At 51.2% G+C, this 22,212-nt stretch overlaps 1 long non-coding RNA gene across 2 annotated transcripts in view; it reads left to right on the top strand.

Annotated features, from left to right (window-relative positions):
• LOC136793410 (uncharacterized) overlaps nucleotides 1-19,132 on the top strand; it is a 41,637-nt gene extending 22,505 nt beyond the window's left edge. Inside the window, exons 4-5 of one of the 2 annotated variants that reach the window (XR_010838633.1) lie at nucleotides 14,708-16,697; nucleotides 18,988-19,132. This is a non-coding gene — a long non-coding RNA (uncharacterized lncRNA). Of the gene's footprint in view, nucleotides 1-14,707; nucleotides 16,785-18,987 lie in introns of those variants that run through there. The other variant, XR_010838631.1, reaches the window with a different exon arrangement.
• The last annotated feature ends 3,080 nt before the right edge of the window (nucleotides 19,133-22,212 follow it).

Genomic DNA, 22,212 nt, shown 5'->3' with positions numbered 1-22,212 from the left:
GACAGAGCTGGACAAGTGACGGCCGCCCACCGAGCTCAATTATGGCGCTGGATTTGGGGTCTTGTCAATAGCCCGTGATGTCGTGAGCTGACACAGGACGGCCAGCGTCACCCCTCGCCCCCCCTGCCACGTGCCCTCTTACGCCCATACTGATGTTTGCGCTTGCACCGGTGGATGCTGGTAGCGGGAAACGCAGAGTCCCTCCTGGAAAGGAAACGTGCGTTTGGTTTCCACTCTGTTTTGTCAGCAGACGTGGCTCTGTGGCGTGGAGGGGAAAACGTTGCGTCACATTTGAGAAAGAAATGACGTCTCTTAGGGTGTAGTGTGACTCCTTTACCTGCCAGGTGTCCCGTCCAAGGTAGCCTTGCATTGGGAGGATTTCAATGTTTTTAATCTAAAAAGAAAAAATGGTGTGAGGTTGATTTGCAAACCCAGAGCTAGAAGTTTTCTTGTTGCATGGATGTCCCTGGTCTTTTCCACACCAGGTATCTTCCTTCCCTCTCTTTCTGGCTTTACAGCAAAATCTGCAAAGGAGATGAATGCAGTGCTTGGTGGACCCTTAGAACTAGTCACTGACGTTCATAGAGGGGAGCTCAGAGCTGCTGTGACATTTCATTGGATTTTTTAAAAATATCAAGGCGATTTTAACTAATAAGGTTATAAAGACTCTGCATTATTGCAGCAGGGGGGGGTGTCAACTGAATTGCATCTGTAGCTCTGTTTTTTGGAAATCTGTGCTGTCTCTGTGTGGTGCCCACGGGAACATGCTTCTGGATGCCCCCTGGGACTGCGAATTCTCCAGTTTCTGAGGCAGATGGTGACAGCCAAGTGCCCCCGTTCCAAATACGGTGGGGCTTTGAGTGGAAGGGGCAAGAAGCAAGAAAGCGGACTGTTGCTTTGGGGTCCAGAGGTTAGAAACGCCCCCGCCAGTATTTGCTTTATTTCAGGAATCCTTCGTTTTGCTTGACAACCCAGGCGTCGTGGGCTGTCTGCTAGTGTACAGGAGGCTTGGAATCGCTCCACCGAAAACACTGATTATTTGCTTGCGTTCTCCCCCTTGGGGAGGGGTTGTGAGGACACACACGCGTCTTTCCTGCCACCCTGGTCGCCGGGGGCCGGCCTGCACCTGGTCCCGGGGACCCCGGCACGGAGACCTGTCCGGCCTGTCACTCACGGAGGTTTCCTTTCCCCCGAGTGGCATCCCTCGTGCTCACTCCCGGGCACCCACCCAGGCGTGCGGTGTTTGATTACAATTCCACACGTCAGGGCGCTGCTGCAAACACAGGTGACAGGCCAAATAAGCACTAATCACCCCGTTTGATTCCAGCCCGGCTGGCCCCATGGTAAAGCTGAAATGTGGACACATGTGTGTGTCCTTTGTTACCCTGCTGTGTCCACTGGGGAGGGCTGGCTGCTCCCAGATGAGCCGTTTGAGCATTCCTTGGCTCCCAGCGTCTGCAGAAAACCGGGTCTCCTTTCCCCGCTGGACGTGCGTGTCAGTTTTATCCAGGGCTTCTGATGAAGTACGTAAAGCCATTGTGTTTGGGTTCCCTTCATTCCGTCATGTATGTCTGTATCTATCTACACGCATCGATCCTCTGTATCTATCATCCATCTATCAATCATCTACTTGTCTATCATCTGTCTATTATCTATTTATCTATTATCTTCTATTTATGTATTATCTATTTATCTATCATCTATCTGTCTATTATCTATTTATCTATTATCTTCTATTTGTCTGTTATCTATCATCTCTATCATCTGTCTATTATCTATCTATTATCTTCTATCTATTTATCTATCTATCATCTGTCTATTATCTATCTACACGCATCGATCCTCTGTATCAATCATCCATCTATCAATCATCTACTTGTCTATCATCTATCTGTCTATTATCTATCTATTATCTTCTATTTATCTATTATCTATCATCTCTATCATATATCTACCATCTATCTGTCTATTATCTACCTATTTATCTATTATCTACTATTTATCTATTATCTATTTATCACCTATCTGTCTATTATCTATTATCTATCTATTTATCTATTATCTTCTATCTATTTATCTATACCTATTTATCTATCATCTGTCTTATCTACCTACCTATCTATCTATGGATCATCTATCTATTATCTATCTAACATCTATCTATCTATCTCTATCTATCTATCTATTATCTATCTAACATCTATCTATCTATCTATCTCTACCTATCTATCTATTATCTATCTATCATCTATCTATCTATCATCTATCTATCTCTATCTATCATCTATCTATTATCTATCTATCTATTATCTAACATCTATCATCTATCTATCTATCATCTATCTATTATCTATCTAACATCTATCTAACATCTATCTATCTATCTATCTATCTATCTATCTATCTATCTATCTATCTACCTATCTATCTCTATCTGTCTATCTATCTATCTGTCTATCTATCTATCATGTATCATCTCCAGTTACAGGCAGAGTAGTATCACTTAATTCTTATATGCAGTTGTCATTAGCCAGCTCCTGGCCCCCAAAGGCTTGTACGGCTCGATGGGTGGGGCACTGCTTTGGGGTCCCTTTGTGGCCCAGGACTAGGGACCGGGATCTGGAGCCCGGCGGCTAGCCTGGGCGGGGGAAGCCCCTTCCACTCCTGGAGACGCTCTGCAGACACCTTTAGGGGACACCGCACACAGCCCCGGGAAGGGGCTTTCGAGGAAAGCACCCGCAGGGGCGTGCGGCATTGCGGGCGGGGCCGTGCGGTCATCCCAGAAGCGACCGGGGCCGGACAGACGGCTCCCGGCTCCCGTGGAGGGGTCCATCCGGCTCAGGGGGCCGGAGCCAAGCGGTGGCCACCCGCTCAGCTCGGTCTTCACCGGCCCCGGGGGGGGTGACACGGCACCCGGCTTTCCCTGCTCCTCCCGGGAGGAGAATTCCGCGTGAGGCCGGCATCTGGGGAAGACGGGCGAGAGAGACCCGCCGTGCACGAAGGTACCGGGCTCGGGGCTGGTGGCGGCTCCGCGAGAGGCCGGTCACATCTCCGCGCGTTCGGGGAGCCGTTTGGTAGCTCTACGTGCGGGATGAGCTAACATTATAGACTTATTTGGGATTTAAGGCTTAGTTAAATATGCCCCTCAAAAAAGTTTTCTGACTTTTTGATACCCTACTTTTGTTATCAGGGTATTAATCAGGCCGGGCCGGGCGGCGCGCGGAAGGAAGCTGTTGCTGTGTCAATTACACGGGGCTGAATCTCTCCGCTCATCATTATTCTTGGATGTCTCTAATTTACATCTAAATGTACTGACTAATTTTGATCCAATCATGTCAAAAATGATAGGTACTGTGTGGGAGGAGATGACAGCCCCACCAGCAGAAACTGTCACGGAGAGAATCCCTCAGGGCGATGATTTAATGCCCGAATCAGCCCGGGCTGTCAGGAGCCGCGGCCAAATTATGACACATTATGCTGGCGACGGACCCGCACGGACAGGCTTGGGCGGGGCGCGGGGCTGGGGCGCGGGGCTGCTCGGGGACCTGCCCGAGAGGCCCCAGCCCCGGACGCACGCGTGCCTCACGGCCGCGACCCCCGAGCCGCGTCCCCGCACTGGGACCCCCGTGTCCCGGAGGGGGAGGTGGCGCGGGGGGCCCCCTCCCCGGCAGCGACTGCAGGGAGGGAGGGGAAACCCGTGGCGGGCGGTGAAGGCTCTCAGTTCTGCGGAGCCACCGCCACCCCCCATCCCCCCGCCAGGTGCCACGGACGTACTTTCACCTGCAAACTTCACGTCAGGTGTTCGCGGAAAGGACACCAGGCTCCGTCCCCTAATGCGAGTGTGTGTGTGTGTGTGTGTCTCGATGTATGTGCGTGTCTCTGTGCCTGTGTGTGTATGAGCGCATGTCTCTGCGCGTAGCAGTGTGGTCTGTGTATGTTTGTGCACGTGTATGTATGTATGTGTGTGTGCTTGTGCCTGTCTCTATATGTATGAGTGTGAACGTGTGTCTCTGCACGTGCGTTTCTCTGTGCCTCTGTGTGCGCGCATGTCTCTGTGTGTATCAGTGTAATCTGTGCGTGAGTGTGTGTTTCTGCAGGTGTATGTGTGTGTGCACGGCTGTGCATGCCTGTGTGTACGTGTGTCTGTGTGTGTATATGATTGTGTGTGTCTGTACACACGCGAGCCTGTGCGTGTCGGCTGCCTGTCCCCGGGACCCCCTTCCCTAAAGGGAACCACAGACCCGCATCACGTACAGATGAGTAACTCCCGTCGCTCAGCTCAGCCCGGCCCCGGCGCCCTCTCCCCTCTCAGCTGAAGGGCGTTTGCCTGTCAAAGTGTGTGGCGGGAGGTGTTTGGTTTTGTGCCTGTTCTCTGCATTCCTCTCCGAGAGGAGGAGATGAGTTTCGGGGAGTGACACCTGGGCTGCTGATGGCGCTGGAGGAGGCTGCCCGTCAGTGTGGACCTCAGACGCCTGTGTCGGGCCACCCCAGACGCCCCGCGTGGTGACCTGCACACCTCCTCCAGCATGAGAACGTGCTCACGATGAATTGCACCAAGGGGCCAGTCGCTGCCCCCCGGGGACAGGCGCTTAGAGGAGCACCCTTGCTAGGGGGTGCCCACCGTGCCTCCTCCGGGCTCCTGGGGAGGTGGCAGGGGGTAGGGCGGCGGGGAGGTCTCCTGGTCCTCGTTGATCACAACTACGGTTTTATTTTATTTTTCTAGAGTTCCATCTCAGGCATTTTCCTTACAAAACGCCCACCCCCTCCTGAATGATGCCCGATACTTCAGAAGGTACACGTGGTCATTAGAAAGAAGTGGAAACAATACGTGAAAAGTAAATGCCATAATAAACATGATATGAAAGATGTGCGCTTGTGGTGGTGGAGGTGTAGAGAGGGTGCTCCGGGGTGAGAAATCCTGGGCCATCCAGAATTCAGAATTTCCAACGGCGCCCATGACACCTCAGGGGACGGCCACCCGTCCCCCTGTCCTAGGGAACAAATGGCCCAGAAAGCACATCTTCCTGGCCTGGCTAGCAGAAACCCGCAATCCCTAGAGGATCTTAGGAGGACGTAGACAACATTCCAGGAGAGAGAAGACGCAGTGGGGAAGGAGCAGGCGGGAAAAGCGGAGTGTGGGCCCTGTCCCTGGGTAATTGCATCTCGCAGGACGGGAGACGTTGGGCCACGGAGGCTCAGGAACACCTGGGATCCCATACGGCTGGGTCTCCCTTACAGCAGGGGGCTGCCGTGCACGGTGTTTCTGAAAGCGTTGGCTGGTCGTCCGTTGCTGGCTGCTGATTCAAGAGCCTGATTGCAGGAACCAGGGAAGACCCAGGGCTGAGGCCGCCCCACCTTTCTGATTTCTTGCCCAGCTCTGTCTTGGAAGCTCTAGGGCACTTGAATACTGGTTGGCTGTGGGCCCGAGTACAAACTGGATATATTGGTGCCAAGAAAAATATCACAGCCCCCCGAGGAAAAGCACTTGAGCAGACCCGGCGGTTGACGAGGGAGATGCGCATTTTGAGGGCGACGCTGATCATCGACTACTGAACCGGGGCCACGACAGCTGTCGTTCGTGGGGTGCTTTCCCCCCCCCCGCCACTTCTTCTGACCATTTTCAGGACCGTTCCAGAAGCAGCGGCTTGAGATGCATATCGAAACGGTGTCGTCGTGATACATCTAAGCAGTTACTTTAACATTTCAGTGTTTCAGGGCAGCGTCAGGACTTGGCTGGCCTCTGGAAGGTGGATCAGGTGTTTTGTGTGTGATGTGTCTTGTTCTTCCTGCCCTGGGTCGTGTCAAGTGGGCACAGCTGAAGGCCGCAGAGGAGAAAACACTCGCCAAACCAGCCCCTGTGTGGGGAAGCCTCCTGCAAAGCCAAGTCCGGGGGAAGCCAGCTCGTCGCTGCCCGCACGAGGGTCCTGTGGGCCAGACGGTGGAGCACAGCATCTGTGCCGCAGCCCCCGCGCAACCTCCCGAAGCGCGACACGTTCCCGAGCGCACTGTACCACTCCTGTGAAGCTTGCCTTCTCCAGCTGCAGAGCCAGGGCACTGAATGACAAATGTCTAAAGTTATGTCCTTCCCTGGCACTTTGTGTTTAACTCTGGACAGTTAGTTAGGTTACCGGGTCGGGTTACGGCGTGGGCAGCTGTGCAGAGGACCAAGACGGGCCAGCACCATACATTGACTACAGACTCTCTTCTAATGGGGCCTTTTCCACTGAGAGGGAATCCACCCTCCTCTCTCTTTCTAACAAGAAGCCAGGTCTGCCGTTCATGGCTTAGGGTTCGGGAATGTGCGTAGACTGCAGCAAACACCACTACAGACCAGGACAGCGACCCGGAGAGCACGCCCCGTGTCCTGCAGCGGGGTGGCAAACGGCGTCCCGTCACCTGCTTTAGTGTGGCCCACCCACGGGCTACGAATGGTTCTACATTGTTTGAAGCAGCTTTCCTGAGATATAACTTACAGAGTCGTGCAGGCATCGTGGCAGGTGAGCTTCAGAACCTCAAAGAGAAACCTTTACCCTTTAGTTATCGCCCGCCTGCCCTTCCCAACCTCAGCCCTGAGCAACTGCTGATCTATTTCCCGCCTTTTTCACTTTGCCTGTTCGGAGCATTTCGTATGCACGCAATCACGTACCATGGGTTGAACATCTTTCGATGGCTGAACTCAAGTCTAGAGAAAAACGTTTTCTGACCCGTGAAAATCATATGAAATTCAAATTTCAGGAGCAAGTTTTGTGGGAGCGCGGCCACGCCCCTTCACTGCTGTGTGCTCTATGGCTGCTTCGGCCCTACAGTGACATCGTGCTTGTGGAAACCATGGGGCCTCGGCTTGCAAAGGAGAAGACTGTCCTGACAGGGTGCTGCGCTGACCACCTGGATAGGGGCTCCCCGTGTTGACCTCGGTAGGAGTGTCCCGGGGCTGCCTTAACCAAGGACCCCAAACCGGATGGCTTAAACTGTGGAAATGCCTCCTCCCCCATCCTGGAGGCCAGACGTCTGAGGTCAGGGTGTCCCAGGGCCGCGCCCCCTCCAGAGGCCCCAGGGGAGGGTCCTTCCCGCCTCTCCCAGCTTCTGGGGGCTCCAGGCGTCCCTGGGCTCGTGGCCGCCTCCCTCCCGTCTCTACCTCCGTCTTCACATGGTGCCTCCCGTGTGTCTGTGTCTCTCCTCTGCTCTCTTAGAAGGACCCTGTCATTGGACGTAGGGCCGCCCTCCTCCAGGAGGACCTCATCTCGGCTCCTTCACTGCGTCACACCTGCAGAGACCCCGTTCCCTAATGAGGTCCCGTTCACAGGTTCTGGGGGTCAGGGTGTGTGCGGGGCACCCTTCTACGCGCGGCGTGGTCCGTCGCAGCAAAAGTCAGTGTCTCGCCACATCTAGGGGGCCCGGCACGGGAGCCTGGCAGCTCTGAGGGACTGTCCTCGCTCGCAGCTGCAGCCGCAGCAACGAAACCACAACCGCGGCGGCGGCCACAGCCTCGGCACCAAGGACAGCAGCAAGCGCAGCGGCTGTAGCAGAGGCGACAGCGGCAGCAGCAGTAACACCCATGCCACGGAATAAGGCGGGTCGGGGCCCCTGTTCGGCGCCCTGCTCACAGGCGCTGGGCCCCACGCCCCTCTCCCTCACTGCCGCGGCCGTGCTCTCTGACAAGGCGCAGCCGCTCGCAAACCACACACGTTATGAAACGTGGCAGCTGTGACCCTGCTGGAGCCCGTCCGTTTGCTCACGTCAGGGGTCCTGTCCTCACCCCGCGTGAACCACCCTGTAGGAACCGGCAGTGGCCAAGGGTCACCCTTGCTCTTTGTTTTTCTCTCTGTCCATATTAATTAGAACGGCCAGCCTCCCTGAGAGGGTCTCCTGGCTCGCGATCACCACCCGAAACGGGACTTGAGTTTCACTTGCGATTTGCGTCAAAACCTTAAAATCGTCGTGTTCAGCCGGGCTGGGTTTTGAGAACCTTCCGTATCCCAGACAAAGGTCCGATTGTCCTGGAAAGGTGGAGTCGAGCCTTGGTGGAAAGATGAGTCTGGTGTTGCTAGACTCTGATGACCACTTCCATTCTCAAGGAATTCTAAATCCACCTCTCAAAGCCGTAAGGCATCTTGTGAGGCCCCCTAGACATGGGGCCAACGGGGGGGTGGCTTTTGTCAAGCGGTCCTAGGACCAGATAAGAATGAACATCATGGCACTCTAGCAACTGCCTTCATCTTTTTAGCAGAGCTTCGGGGAAAATAAAATAAAACACTTCTTTTCCCAGTAGGTGCTCTAGGTGAGTGTCATCGTAAGAAAGTGTTTGCTGTAAAGTCTCAGATTTTTAAAAGCAAATTGATCGGGGAATGCTTATTCCCATCGCAGGAAGATGAAACACAAGATCCTCTGAGGTACCAACATTCCTGGCAAACTATTTCTCCCTTAAGATTCACATCCCTATTATTTTAAAAACAATTTGCACTAGATGTAATGTAACAGAACGGGGAAAATAATAATTTTTTAGAAATAGGTGAGCAACTTGGGGCAGAGGGGAAAGCAGGTCAGGAAAGACGGGGCAAAGCCAGAGCTGCCAGTTATACCTGTTGTAGGCTGGGTTCTCCGGTAGCAGACGCTGAGATTTGGGAGCTTGAGGTGCAAGGTGCTAATTAGGTATCGGCGTCCCTGCGGGAGAGGGCTGGGAGCAGGTCCAGCAGAGGAGAACGTTGAGTGTCCGCGCAGGGAGCTCTGGGTGTGTGTGGTCCACCAGAGTTCTCCCGTGTTGGACTGATGTAGCTCAAACATCTGCCCCCACCTGGCTCAGTCCTTGGGAGGGTGTGACTTCCGGCGAGGCAGCTCTCTGCAGCGGAGGCTGAGCCAGAAGGTGCGCGTGGCTGGAGGATGCCTGCTAAATGCCCCCCAAGCAGCTGGGCAGTGAAGCCCTCCCTGTAGGATGTCTGCTTGCTGCGTGCTGTTGTCTAGCACGATACACCGAATACCTGTACACTGTGAGGATGGACCACAGCCGACACTGGGATTTCTGCGTACATCCAGCACCGCACACCGAATACGTGTACGTGGTGAGGATGGACCACAGCTTCATCCAAACTTCCTGCCCGCCGGGTGGACAAGGGCCGTGTGCAGCTAGGGGTTCTTAGGGGCAGTTACCGGTCTCCCCCTCCCTCCACGCTGCACAGTGAGCCCCATGAGTGTGCAGCGACCCCTGTCTTCCCCAAGAGGGCGTTTCCTGTGCCCACAGAGCGCCAGGGACCCACCGGACACTCCACACATGTGCATTGAATTGAATCTTTAATTCTTACTGTTAAGCGATTTTGGCCAAAGGAACCACTTTGAGCTTTTCTATATTGGCTTCCTGGTGGAGTTAGGATGAGATTGAGGGGCAAGTGCAGAAGCTGACAAACAGTAGTTATGCATGGTTTTACTTTTCTCTCTGTGAGGATTTCTGGATGAAGTGGCTGCTGGCTTTGCGTGGGTTTTCAGTGGGGCAGTTGGGGACCCCACATCCTAGGTTTCTGCCCTCCCTGTGCCTCTGGTGTCTGGCTTCAAGGTGTTGCCTTGTGACCGTATAATGGTTTTGAAAGATTCTGGTACCAAGGTAATGCTGTCCTCCCCAAACGAGCTGAGAAGTCTTCCTTTCTGTTTCTGGTTTTTTGTTTTATGTTTTTCTGTTTTCTGGAAGAGTTTGCTTAAGATCCTTAAACGTTTGGCCAAATTCTCTGGGATTGGAGGATTTTTTGTGGGAAGTTTTTTTCAAAACACGGGTTCAACTTCCACAATAGATATAGAGCTAATCAAAATTTCTATTTCTTGTGTCAGTCTTGAGATGTGTTTTTCTTGCAATCTGTCCACTCTATATTTCCAAATTCAGTAGCATGAGGTTATTTTCCATATTTATAGCCATGCCTCCTCCCATTAAAAAATTCCTGGGGGCTTCCTTGGTGGTGCAGTGGTTGAGAATCCGCCTGCCGATGCAGGGGACACGGGTTCGTGCCCCAGTCCGGGAAGATCCCACATGCCGCGGAGTGGCTGAGCCCGTGAGCCATGGCCGCTGAGCCTGCGTGTCCGGAGGCTGCGCCCTGCAACGGGAGAGGCCACAACAGTGAGAGGCCCACGTACCGCAAAAAAAAAAAAAAAAAAAAATTCCTGATTCTGCTAGTTTGTGCCTTCTCTCTTTTTTTAAAATTAGTCCTGCCCAGGTTTTATCAATTTTATTAGTCTTTTCATATAATCAGCCTTTGGCTTTGTTGATTCTAATCTCTTTTTTGACTCGTGAGTTCTTTAGAAGTATGTCAATTAATTTCCAGAACATTTGGGCAGTTGTCTAAACGTCATTAAAAATTTGACTTCTAGCTTTTCCTTCTACTGTGGTCAGAGACAACACTCCGTCTGATCCCAGTTTTTGTTACTTGGTGAGTCTTGCTTTATGACCCAGAATACGATCACTTTTGGAATATGATCCACTTGAAACAAATGTGTATTCTGCACTTGATGGTGGAAGTGTTCTGCTATGTTATTTAGGGCAAGTGTGTTAATTGTCCTGTTCAAACTTGTGTTTGAATTTGAACTCGCTGAATTTGCAATCATCTTTTTCTATCAGTGAGAGAGGTGTGTTAAACACCCCCATTATTATTATGGACTTCTCTATTTCTCCTTTTCCTTCCAGTCAATTTTTTTTTTGCTTTCTATGTTTTGAAGATTTGTCATTCTGAGGACACACGTTTAGAATTGTTGTATTTTCCTGGTGGACTGACCTTTATATCACTATGAAATGTCCTTCTTTATCTCCAGGGAGGCCTCTTAAAGTCTATTTTGCCCAACAACTGTATAGCTAGCCCCGTCTGTTCTTGGTGAGTGTTGTTTGACAGGTATCTTTTTTCTTCTTTTAACCCTCAGTCCTTCTGTATCTTATACCAAAGGTATATCTCTTGTTAGCAGAGTATGTTTTACACATTTAGTTGGACAATCTCTGTACTTGAGGAACTTAGTGCATTTACATTTCATGGAATTATCAGTCTGTTTGGCTTTAAATCTATTTTCTTACTCTGGTTTTCTTTGCTTACCTGTTCTATTTTTACCGTTCTCCTATTTTCCTTCTTTTGTCTTGATTTTGTGTTTTTATTGTATACCATTTCCCACATCTACGTGTTTGCCAGTTCACTATTCTCTTTCTACATTTGGAGTTGCCCCAGACATTGCCACATGCACGAGTAACTTCAAGTCTCACGTAAGCGACTACTTTTTACCACAATGCAATGACGTTAAACATCTTAACTCTTTGTCTTCTCTCATTTTTTGTTGTAGCGTGTCATGGATTTTAATTCTACACAAATTCAAGGTCAGCTGGCTGCGTTTCTCATCGGAAGCCCTGAGTCCTTTGCCAAGCTCATTTGGGTTGTTGGGAAAATTCAGTTCCTTGTGACTTTAGGACCTCGGTCCTGTTTACTTATTGGCTGTGGGCCAGGGGCGTCTCTCAGCCCCTAGGGATGCTACAGCAGGGCCCTCTCACCATGTGGCAGCTGACTTCATGAGCCAGGAGAGGAAGCCCTCTCCAGGTGCCAAGATGGGGTCACGTAAGGTCATGTCCCATCACCTTTGCAGTAGAATATAACCCAATCCAGGGAGTGACATCCAGCAGCACCGCTAGTTCCACCCGCACTCAAGGAGAGAAGGCGGGATTATGGAGGACTTATAACCACACAGTGGGAAACTCAGGGCCTGTTTTAGGCTTCTTTCCACCGCAGATGCATAATCTGTACTCCAAGAAGGCTTAAAGGTCTGGAGACCACCATGTTTGAACACTGCCAGATTCCTTTACCAATGGTTTCCTTTGCCTGGGGTATCTCCCCTTATTTGTCAGTCTGTGAACTCCTACGCATCCCTCAACACCCAGTTCTGAAGCCAAATCCTTCACAAAGCTCTGCCTCATGCTCCAAACAGAGCACTTCCTGTTGGATTTCACACAGAGGTCTCCTCCTGTGTCAGACTGGGACTCTGCCTTCAGGGACCCTCAATCGTGGTATTTTCAGTGCCTACGACTTCTGAAGGCACGTAATAGGTGCTCAAAATACATCTGCCTAATGAATGAACATCTGGCTGGCAAAAAAGACTGTAGTGTTAGATCCATTCTGATAGATTGAAAAATTATATATCAGATAAATACACCATGTGGTGGACAGAATTATGTCCCCAGAGATGTCCACATCCTGACCACCATGTCGTGGACAGAGTAATGTCCCCCACAGATGTGCACGTCCTGATCCCTGAGTGGTGGATGGAATACTGTCCCCAAAGACCTCTCATGGAGCCTCTGCCTAAAGCTGTGCATCCTCCAGCAAGTTCCTCAACCTCTCTGTGCCTTGGTCTCCCCAACCAAAAAAAAAACCTGATAGGAGTAACCCCACCTCAAGGTGTTTCTGGGTGATTAAATGAAGTAAAGGACATGAAGGGCTAACCTGGGCTGGCCCGTCATACATGCTCAGCTCATGTAGCACATTGGCAGTGTCACTCATTCTCCTTTCCCAAGAGCCGGGCAGGGTTCTGGATCCGGGAAGGGATGACGGGGTCCTTCAGGCCAGGCTGATGCATCACAGGTCAGGTGTGGAAATCGTTCTCTGTGGTGGTTTCTCCAGTGTCCACAGGGCCTTGCCCTGTGGGAGGAACTATGTAGTGTTTGCTCCACTTGTCTATGTGTGGGTCTACTGTGGGTCGAAAAAACGGACAGAAGCCTCAGAGATATCTGTACAGCAAAAGTAAAGTACGCTGTGCTATTATGATTTTGACCCAGTTCTCCTCCTGGCTCTGCAGCTCAGTGTTTGCCCCACGGGCAGGAGGGATGTTCAGTCCCCTGGTGGAGAGCAGTTCCATGGCCACCCTTGGAGGCAGAGGGTCCCCATGGGGGCTCTGGGGCCGGGTGTGAAGGGGGTGCCACCGTCAACATTTCGGGGGTCAAAGACTGCTGCTGTGAGGGGCAGCAAGTTGGGTGAGGCAGAGACACAGCTGGGGGGGGGGGTCCCAGGAGGATGTAACTGTTATAAGTGTGTGCCTGTGTGTGTGTGTGTGTCAGTTGGTTTGGGTACTTGTGTGAGTGTGTACCAGTGTGCACGAGCGTGTGTCTGCAGGTGAGTGTGAGCACACGTGTGGTTGGGTGCATGTGTGAGAGTGCATGGACAGAGTGTGCACACATGTGCTTGTATATGCGTGTGTTCGCACTTGGAGGCAAGTGTGTGTATGTATGTGCTTGGGTGTGTGCATGTCATGTGCGTGCATGTGTGACTGTGTGTAGTGTGCACGAGTGTATACACCTGTGTTCACGTACACATGACTTGTGTGTGCGTGTCATGTGTGTGCATGTGTGATTGTGTGTTGTGTGCACGAGTGTACACACCTGTGTTCACGTACGCATGACTTGTGTGTTCAAATCTGTTGTGTGCACAGGTGTCTGTGTGTTTGTGTGTGTTGTGTCCATGAGTGTGTGACATGCATGTTCGTCAGTGTGCCGTGTACAGGAGCGTGTGCACGTGCATGTCTGTTTTAGTGTGTTCTGTGTACAGGAGTGTATGCACTTGTGTTCTCTGCCTGGGGTGTGCAGGGGGTGGCCAGTCACCCCTTCCCTGGGGAAGTGAGGAGAAGGCACTGCTTCTCTCCCTTGGTCACACCCTGGCGAGTGATCCTCCCAGAGCAGACATACCGCCCAGAAGCCGCTTGCCTTTACGCTTTCCCTCTGGTGCGTCTCCGGTGGCACCGGCAGGGCTCCGCCCCACCATCTCCCCACCCCACCCCCCCGGCCTCCACCGCGCTGCTGAAACAGAGCCAGGCCCTGTGGCTGGGAAGGTTCCTGAAACAAGCCCGGTTTGAATCCTTGTCTATTTTCTTGATGAATCGAGTCTTCGGAGAGCCCAGCCCGCCCCCTCCGCCAGCAAAGGGAGAGTCCCTGGGGACGTGCGTCCTCAGACCCACACAGGCCTCCCTGTGTGCAGAGCACAGAGGCGTTCTGGGGAAAACCCAAACCCACAAATCCAGGAGAACACGACTTATGCCGCTCGTAAGCTCTGGCGATGCCCCCCACGCCCACCCAGCCATACCGTTCATTTCCTCCCAACCATATAACGTGCATTTTGAAGACAATTGAGAAAAAAGTCTCTGTGGCCGGAGCCGTGCGTGCACACGAGAGATGGTGCCTTGAGCAAAGCCTGGTCCCCCGATGACAGCTTTGGCTTCCCCTCCAGACCTCCTGTTCCCGTCAGCACCCGCAGGCTGCCCTCGCCCAGCCGTCCAGTCTAAGATGACCTACGTCACCCTGCAGGTTCTGCCGTCCCGTGGCTTCTCCGAGCCTCCCCTGCTGGCCCTTCCACGCTCCTGGCTGTCCCTGCTCTGGGCTTGCATTTGCTACCCTGGGGCCGTTTCACTGGTGGTTCTGGCTGCTTTGAGCACACGTCCCACACCCTCCTGCTTTCAGGTCTGTGTTCCAAACCCACCCCATCAGAAAGGCCTTCTGACCACCCTCTTTAAGACAACAAAGCACTGACCCCTGCCGTCTCTCCTCCCTCTCTGAGCAACCTTTATTTTTCCGTTTAGAGTCATCTCTGCCTGACCCCCAAATCCCTTTTTCTTTGTTCTGTGTCCCCACTGCCCCTGGAGGGAGGACTCTGTGTTTAGCTTCCGATGGGCATTTGTTGAATAAACGGATGACAGAATCTTTCTCTGACTTCAGCAGATGCAGGTCCTGTGTTGCATATTACAGAGCCTTTCTTGGTGGCTGTCCTCACCAGCTCAAGAACCTTCACTGGCTCCCTTTGACTCCAGCATGAAATCAAACTGCTCTTCCTGCCTCTGCGGTCCTACCGCAGGCTCTGGACCCTTTCTGGCTCAGTCCTCTTCCCTCTCAAAGCTGCTGTCTTGCTCCTAGCCGGTGTATTTTGGACACTCGGTATCTCCACGATGGCTCTCAGGATCCCATCGTGTGGGCCTCCCGCCTGGTACTGCAGGATCCACTCACGGAAGAAGTCAGAATGCTCTTTTGCTTAGAGATGTTGATTTCTCCTTGCTTTGAGGTGGAGGATAAAACAGGTCGATATGTTTACAGAGGAATCGCTGTAGTGCTGGGTGACGACTCAGTCATTACTGGTTTTAACCTGCTTGACATCTGCGTTGTGAGTTCCCCGAAGCAGGTGGATACCTGGACCCTCAGGTGTCACCCTGACTCTGACTCCCAGCAGGAACCCCCCATTCCATCGGATTTTTAAGGACTGTGGGAATGCCTACTGTGATAGCTATATAGAGTCACACAATTTCCAGCATTACCTAATACTTGCCCAAGAAATCCTCATGGGACGCCCCTTGCAGAGACTCCCCCTCGGAAGAAAAAGATTCCACTGATGCTCTCCTGGCCCTTTTTTCTGATTTTCCTTTATGTCACATCCTTCACCCTCGACCTTGACTTTGAATTGTAGACTCAGCGTCAGCAAGGACCTCCCTGCAGGGGACGAGAAAGAAAACTCCTCAGTTCAGAAGAAACGGAGAATGGCCCTTCTCTATGACAAAAAGGTAGAAGTAGAGCATTGCTAATATCTAGACAAAAATGTCTATTTTGAATGTACATCAGGATTTCTAAGGAGTCTGAAAGTCGTAAGTTAAAACTTTTAGGTATGTGTATTAGTCAGCTAGAGTTGCTGTAACAAGTAACACAGACGGGTGCCTTAAATATCAGACATCTATTGTCTCCCAGCCCTGGAGGCTAGAGTCTGAGATGCAGGCGTGGGCAGGGCTGGTCCCTCCTGAGGCCTCTCTCCTGGGCGTGTAGACGGCCGTCTCCTCCCCGTGTCCTCACGTGGCCGTCCCTCTGTGCGTGTCTGTGTCCTGATCTCCTCTTCTTTTAACGACACCAGTCCTATGGGATCAGGACCCACCCTGGCGACCTCATTTTACCTTCATCACTTTTTTAAAGACCCCATCTCCAAATACAGCCCCATCCTGAGGTCCTGGGTGTCAGTACCACCACATGTGGATTTGGGGGGCACAGTTCAGCTTGTAACTGTATGGAGAACTTTCCCTTTTCATTCTTCAGCTGCCATTTTCTCTGTGCTAGTAAACACAGGGCACCCCTGGGTTACGACAGAGTGAAGGCTGGCATGTCCTGAACCCAGGGTGGGATGAGGCTGAGCTTGGTCCTGAGGTTCCCGGGGGCAGGAGCAGCCCTTGTGGAAGGAGGGTTTGGAGGCAGCACGCGGACCTGGCGCTCAGCACCTCGCCTTCCTCGGACGGCCGTCCAGGGGGTGGGGTACCTTCTCGGAGTCCTGCTTTCTGCATCTTGGAAGTTGTAATGAACTGTAATTGCAAGGCCTCTCATATGCTATGGCTTCAATTTAGGCTCCATCAAAATTAGCTAAAATCCACGGGGTTGATTTATTGCGTTTGCCACGGTTGTGCTAAAGGAACGTAATTCCTCCTGAAAATGCCACATGCCGGCGGAACAGGAAGCCAATTAGGGGCCCGCGGATGATATATGGGCATTTTAACCAGCAGTTTACTTAATATCCCCATTAAACAAGACTCTTTGCATTAATCATTTCATTCTCCTCCAGTCTATAAGGCCCTTTAATTGCTGCTTAAATGAGCCCTGTGTTTCAGTCCAAATTCAATCTTGGATCGGGAGAGAGAGATCCTTTCCAGGGCTCAGCTGCCCAGCTGCCAGGAACTGTCAGGTACGATCACGTAAGTTTTCACATTTCTCACAGTCTCATTGGAGCTCCACGAGATTGACAGAAATACCACAGACTCTGTGTGTGTGTGTGTGTGTGTGTGTGTGTGTGTGTGTGTGTGTGTGTGTGGAATATGTGTGTGGGTGTGTGTATGGCGGGGAAATGTGTGTGTGTGTGGAGAGAAAATGTGCGCACGTGTACGGCAGGGAAACTAAGACCTGCTCCACTCAAAATTCTAAGGCCAACGACCCTGTCCCGCACTGCGTTGTTTACTAATAATATTAATTACTATCATGTAGCTAGTTGAACCCAGGACTAAAAATTAGATGCATGCCGTCCTGTCGCACCAAACGTTTTCATTTGGGCGAGTGAAGGAGGGTTTGCAAAGCAGGTAGTCCGCAGGCCTCGGACCTGTGGGTCGACTCGCCACGATCCCTTTCTGGCTGCCATGACCCGGGAAGTCACAGGGCGGGTTTTCTTCTCCACCTTCACTGTCAGTGGAGGAGGGTTCTGGGGTCTTGATGCTGCCACCGGGGGTGGGAGCGCTGAGTCTGGATGGACAGTTAGGCCATGAGAAACAAGCCACGCCACGGGCAGGGCCCCGTGGGAAAGCCGGGAGTAGGGGGGGTCTGAGCAAAGCGGGAGGGGACGCTTTGGAACCTGGCGGCCTCCTCTGTGGGTGGTCCAGGCCCCCTTTCCTTGACCAGAAATTCAAGACGGAGCATACAGCGCTGGCCCTCATATTTTTTGCTCTCTGTGAAATCTGGCAGAGAGAGGCAGCCCCACCAACCCCCCGGGCCTTGGGAATTTACCTCCAGGATGAATTTTGTGAAATGAATACGTGTGTGTTGGTAGGCGCTGGAAAGAGCTGCTGGGCTTTCTTGTTTGCTGAAAATCTTGGTACGAGCTTTGGGCCATGCCTGCTGTCCCCTCTTGCTCTCTCTCTCTCTCTCTCTCTCTCTCTCTCTCTCTGTGTGTGTGTGTGTGTGTGTGTGTGTGTGTAGGGGGGCAGGGGTTCCCTCCTGGGACCTGTTCCGCACTCCTCTTTTCTGCCCTGGTCACACACCAGTCTCCACGGGAGGCTGTTAGAGCCTGGCCCAAGCCGTCAAATGGAGCCCAGGGGCTTGTCAAAGAGTTAAGCATAGAATTTCCGTAAGACCTAGTAATCCCACCCCTAGGTGTGCATATACATGGATCAAAAAGAATCGAAAAAGGAACCCAAACAAAAGTTTCTACACCCGTGTTCATGGCAGTACTATTCACAATAGTCAGAAGGTGAAAACAACCCAAATATCTGTCAGTGGATGGATGGATGGATGGATGGACGGATGGATGGATGGATGGGTGGATGGATGGATGGATGGATGGACGGATGGATGGATGGATGGGTGGATGGATGGATGGATGGGTGGACGGATGGATGGACGGATGGATGGATGGATGGGTGGATGGATGGATGGATGGATGGACGGATGGATGGATGGATGGGTGGATGGATGGATGGATGGGTGGATGGATGGATGGACGGATGGATGGATGGGTGGATGGATGGATGGACGGATGGATGGATGGACGGACGGACGGACGGATGGATGGATGGATGGGTGGATGGATGGACGGACGGATGGATGGATGGATGGATGGACAGATGGACGGACGGACGGATGGATAGATGGATGGATGGATAGACGGACGGATGGATGGATGGGTGGATGGATGGATGGATGGATGGATGGACGGACGGATGGACGGACAGATGGATGGACGGATGTGTGGATGGATGGATGGATGGATGGATGGGTGGATGGATGGATGGATGGATGGATGGATGGATGGACGGATGGACGGACAGATGGATGGATGGATGGATGGATGAACAGCATGGGGTCCATGCACACAGTGGAATATGACTCAGCCGTGAAAAAGAGTGAAGCCCTGACACAGGCGACAGCATGGCTGGACCTCGAACACACGATGCTCAGTGAGAGAAGCTGACTCAGGAGGACACACGGTGTGTGATTCTGTTGATAGGAAACGCCCAGAACAGGCAAATCCACAGACAGAAAACGGGTTCATGGTGTCAGGGGCTGGGGGAGGGGGATGGGGGTGACTGCTCACGGGGACGGGGTCTCCTCGGGGGGACGAGAAGGTTGTGAAACCAGAGAGAAGTGATGGTTGCACGTCGTGACTTCGCTAAATCAAGCTCCACTGAGCTGAACCGTTCACTTTGGTTAACATGACGAAGTGGATGTTATGAAATTCAAGAACAGTTTCCATGTTCCCGCAATTACAGATGAACTGCTTCTCAGCCGGAAGGAGGCCTCCGCATGGCATTCAGTGAGAGCTGGCCCAAGTCAGGCCCCTTGGGGACCAGGAGAGCCTCATTCGTTTTGTTGGTTTATGTTTCTTTTCTTTTCTAAAAAAAAAAAAAATTGATGTGGACCATTTTTAAAGCCTTTATTAAATTTGTTACAACATTGCTTCTGTTTCATGTTTCGGTTTTTTGGCTGCGAGGCGTGTGGGATTTCAGCTCCCCGGCCAGGGATCGAACCCACACCCCCTGCACTGGGAGGCGAAGTCTTAACCACTGGACCACCAAGGAAGTCTCGGTTTATGTCTCATGTAAGGGAAGCCTTCGAGGCTGGCTCACCTGTGCACACCACCTGGCCACCTAAAGGAGCAGAAACCATGGTACTGCCATAAGATGCTCGGAAGGGGTCTTGAGGATCCACCTGTGGTCCCGGGGGGCCTGGCCGTGGGCCATCGGAGGCTGAGACTTCACGTGCGGCTCCCTGCCGGGACGAGAGCACCTAAGCCCATAGCTGGATGTGATGTCACAGGTGGGACCCAGTTCCCTGAGTGGGGTTTGGGACACCGGGATTCTGTCAAGGAGGCAGCTTAGCCAGAAAGCATCCCAGGACTATGACAAGTTTTGCAATTTTACTCGGCCCGCAGGTAGGCAAAGGAAGTCAGAGAGGCGTTTTCCATGTTGGCGGGAGAACTGGGATAGAACGAAGAGCTTTAATTTCAGCAGATGCGGTTCAGAAGACCGGGCACTAACTTTCCAGCCGGGGCGAGGAATCTAAAGAAAATGGTACAAATGAACTTATTTATAAGACAAAAGTAGAGTCACAGAAGTAGAAAACAAACTTATGGTTACCAGGGGGTAAGTGGGGGAGGGATACATTGGGAGACTGGGATGGACACATACACAGTACTGGATATAAACTAGATAACTAATAAGGATCTTCTGTAGAGCACAGGGAACTCTACTCAATGCTCTGTAATCACCTATATGGGAAAAGAACCTAAAAAAGAGGGGATACATGTACATGTATATGTATAATGGATTCACTTTGCTGTACAGCAGAAACTAACACAACAGTGTAAACCAGCTCTACTCCAGTAAAAGTTTAAAAATAAGGAAATGGGCTCTGGGGTAGTCGAATATTCCAGAAGGGCACAGAGATACTAAATACATTGTACATCTGTCCCCCATTGTACAGCCGGCCTCCGGAGGGGGCCCATGTTCCCCCCGGGGGAGAGTCTGTAAACATTTATTGTCCAAGGAATGAGGAAACTCGTTAAATTGGCACCTACTCTATCCTAGGTTCTTTGGTTTCCTTGATGTATGCGGTGAACCATGTAGAAAGGTTATATATACATACATATATATATATATACATTTTTTTTTCTTTTTTTGCCTGTGCTGCATGGCATGTGAGATGTTAGTTCCCTAACCAGGGATTGAACCCTTGTGCCCTGCAATGCAAGCACTGAGTCCTAACCACTGGACCGCTAGGGAAGTCCCTAGAAAGGTTAGATTTATTTTTTATTCATTTTTATTGGAGTAGAGTTGCTTTACAATGTTGTGTTAGTTTCTTGCTGTGCAGCAAAGTGAGTCAGTCATACGTATACATACGTCCCCTCTCTTTTGGATTTCCTTCCCATGTAGGTCACCACAGAGCACTGAGCAGAGTTCCCTGTGCTCTACAGTAGGTTCTCATTAGTTACCTATTTTATACAGAGTAGTGTGTATACGTCGATCCCAATCTCCCAATTCCACCCCCCCGCCAATTCCCCCCATGGTAACTATAAGTTTGTTCTCTACGCCTGTGACTCTATTTCTGCTTTGCAAATACGTTCATCTCTACAGTTAGATTTTTAAGAGAAAGTAAAAGATGCCACATCTGGCCGAGATGTCTTTCCACGCTCAAAACCCGGCGCTTATGGAGAGCTCGGAGAGTCTGTAAGATTTCAAGGAAAAGAAAAAAGCTGAAAGAAAGAAAAACCCAGCATTCACACGGAAGAGATGTTCCTGAAAGGCTGGGCGGATAATGTTTCGGTGCCGTTGACGGGACTCGAGGTAGCGAGCACATGGGTTTCTGGCTTTCAGCCTGCTCTCCTTCCGAACAATGGCGCTTCCCGCACACGGGGAATCGTGTCAGCAATTCCCCTCCGTGAAACAGGTTTGCGTTGGGGGAAGGCAGCTGTCATTAATTTGCAGCAGCCCCCACTGTGGCACCTTTAAGTGCCGGTTTCCCAGGATAACAGGCTGCTAAAGAAATATAATGAGAGACCTATTTCTTGCCCTTCTTTCTTGAAACCGGTGCCTGAGACAAAACCAGCCTTGCCCCTGAGCAGTGAATGTCTGGTTTGTATTCATACTGCATAGATTTACAATTTTTAAATGACTGGACATGTTTTTCCTAAGCTATTCACATAGCTAGTGGACACCTGTTGTGTTTCGGGTTAATCAGTGAATAGATAATTGGATGGCAGCTGCCCTGACCTCTTGAACCGCGATTTAATCAACTGACATCAGTAGTGAATTGAAAACAAACAAACAAAAACCCCAAGCACACTTGCAATTATAAAGTGTGTCCTTTTCTATTATTACTATTACGATCATTTTAAACTTTGCCTAACGTGAAGACGAAAACGAGCCTTTCTTGGCCCAAATATATGCGCTGTATCCCCTGCCTCTGTATTCTGGGGGTCTTTCTGAGAAGGATTTGACAGTTTTGTTGTAAATTGTCTTAAACACGCTTTTCCCAATGGCATGTTGAAATGCATCCATTACTGATTATTAGAAACAGGGTGTTTTGAGAGGTGTTTTTTTTTTTTTTTTTTTTTTTTCCCAAGCACAGAGAACTAAACCACTGGCACGATTGTGTCATATTTTCTGACCCAGAGTGGGACACTTTTGAGGGTAAAACAGGGAAGGTCAGGACCCAGGTGTGAGCTCTGGGCGTGGAGACAGCTGGTCGACCCATTTATCAGACCTCTGCTTGGGGGTGGCCAGCTCCCACATTAGTGAGGGTCAAGGGTTGTAATGTCTCCTGGTTTGGGGGTTTCTGTGGTTCCTCTGGAGACGCCCCTTGTGAGCTATTTTGGTGGTTCCCTGTTTATTAATGGGGAGAAAAGCGGAAACAAAAACAAAGATGGTTTTGCCTGTGTTTGCAGCCTCAGTGCCAGCTGAGCCTCCTTCGCTTCGGATTGTTCCGACACCCCGCAT

Source organism: Kogia breviceps, chromosome X (genome assembly GCF_026419965.1).
Source record: "Kogia breviceps isolate mKogBre1 chromosome X, mKogBre1 haplotype 1, whole genome shotgun sequence".
NCBI classification, from domain to species: Eukaryota; Metazoa; Chordata; class Mammalia; order Artiodactyla; family Physeteridae; genus Kogia; species Kogia breviceps.
The sequence above is the reverse complement of the archived record's forward strand: the minus strand, read 5'-3'. Positions and strand labels throughout refer to the sequence as shown.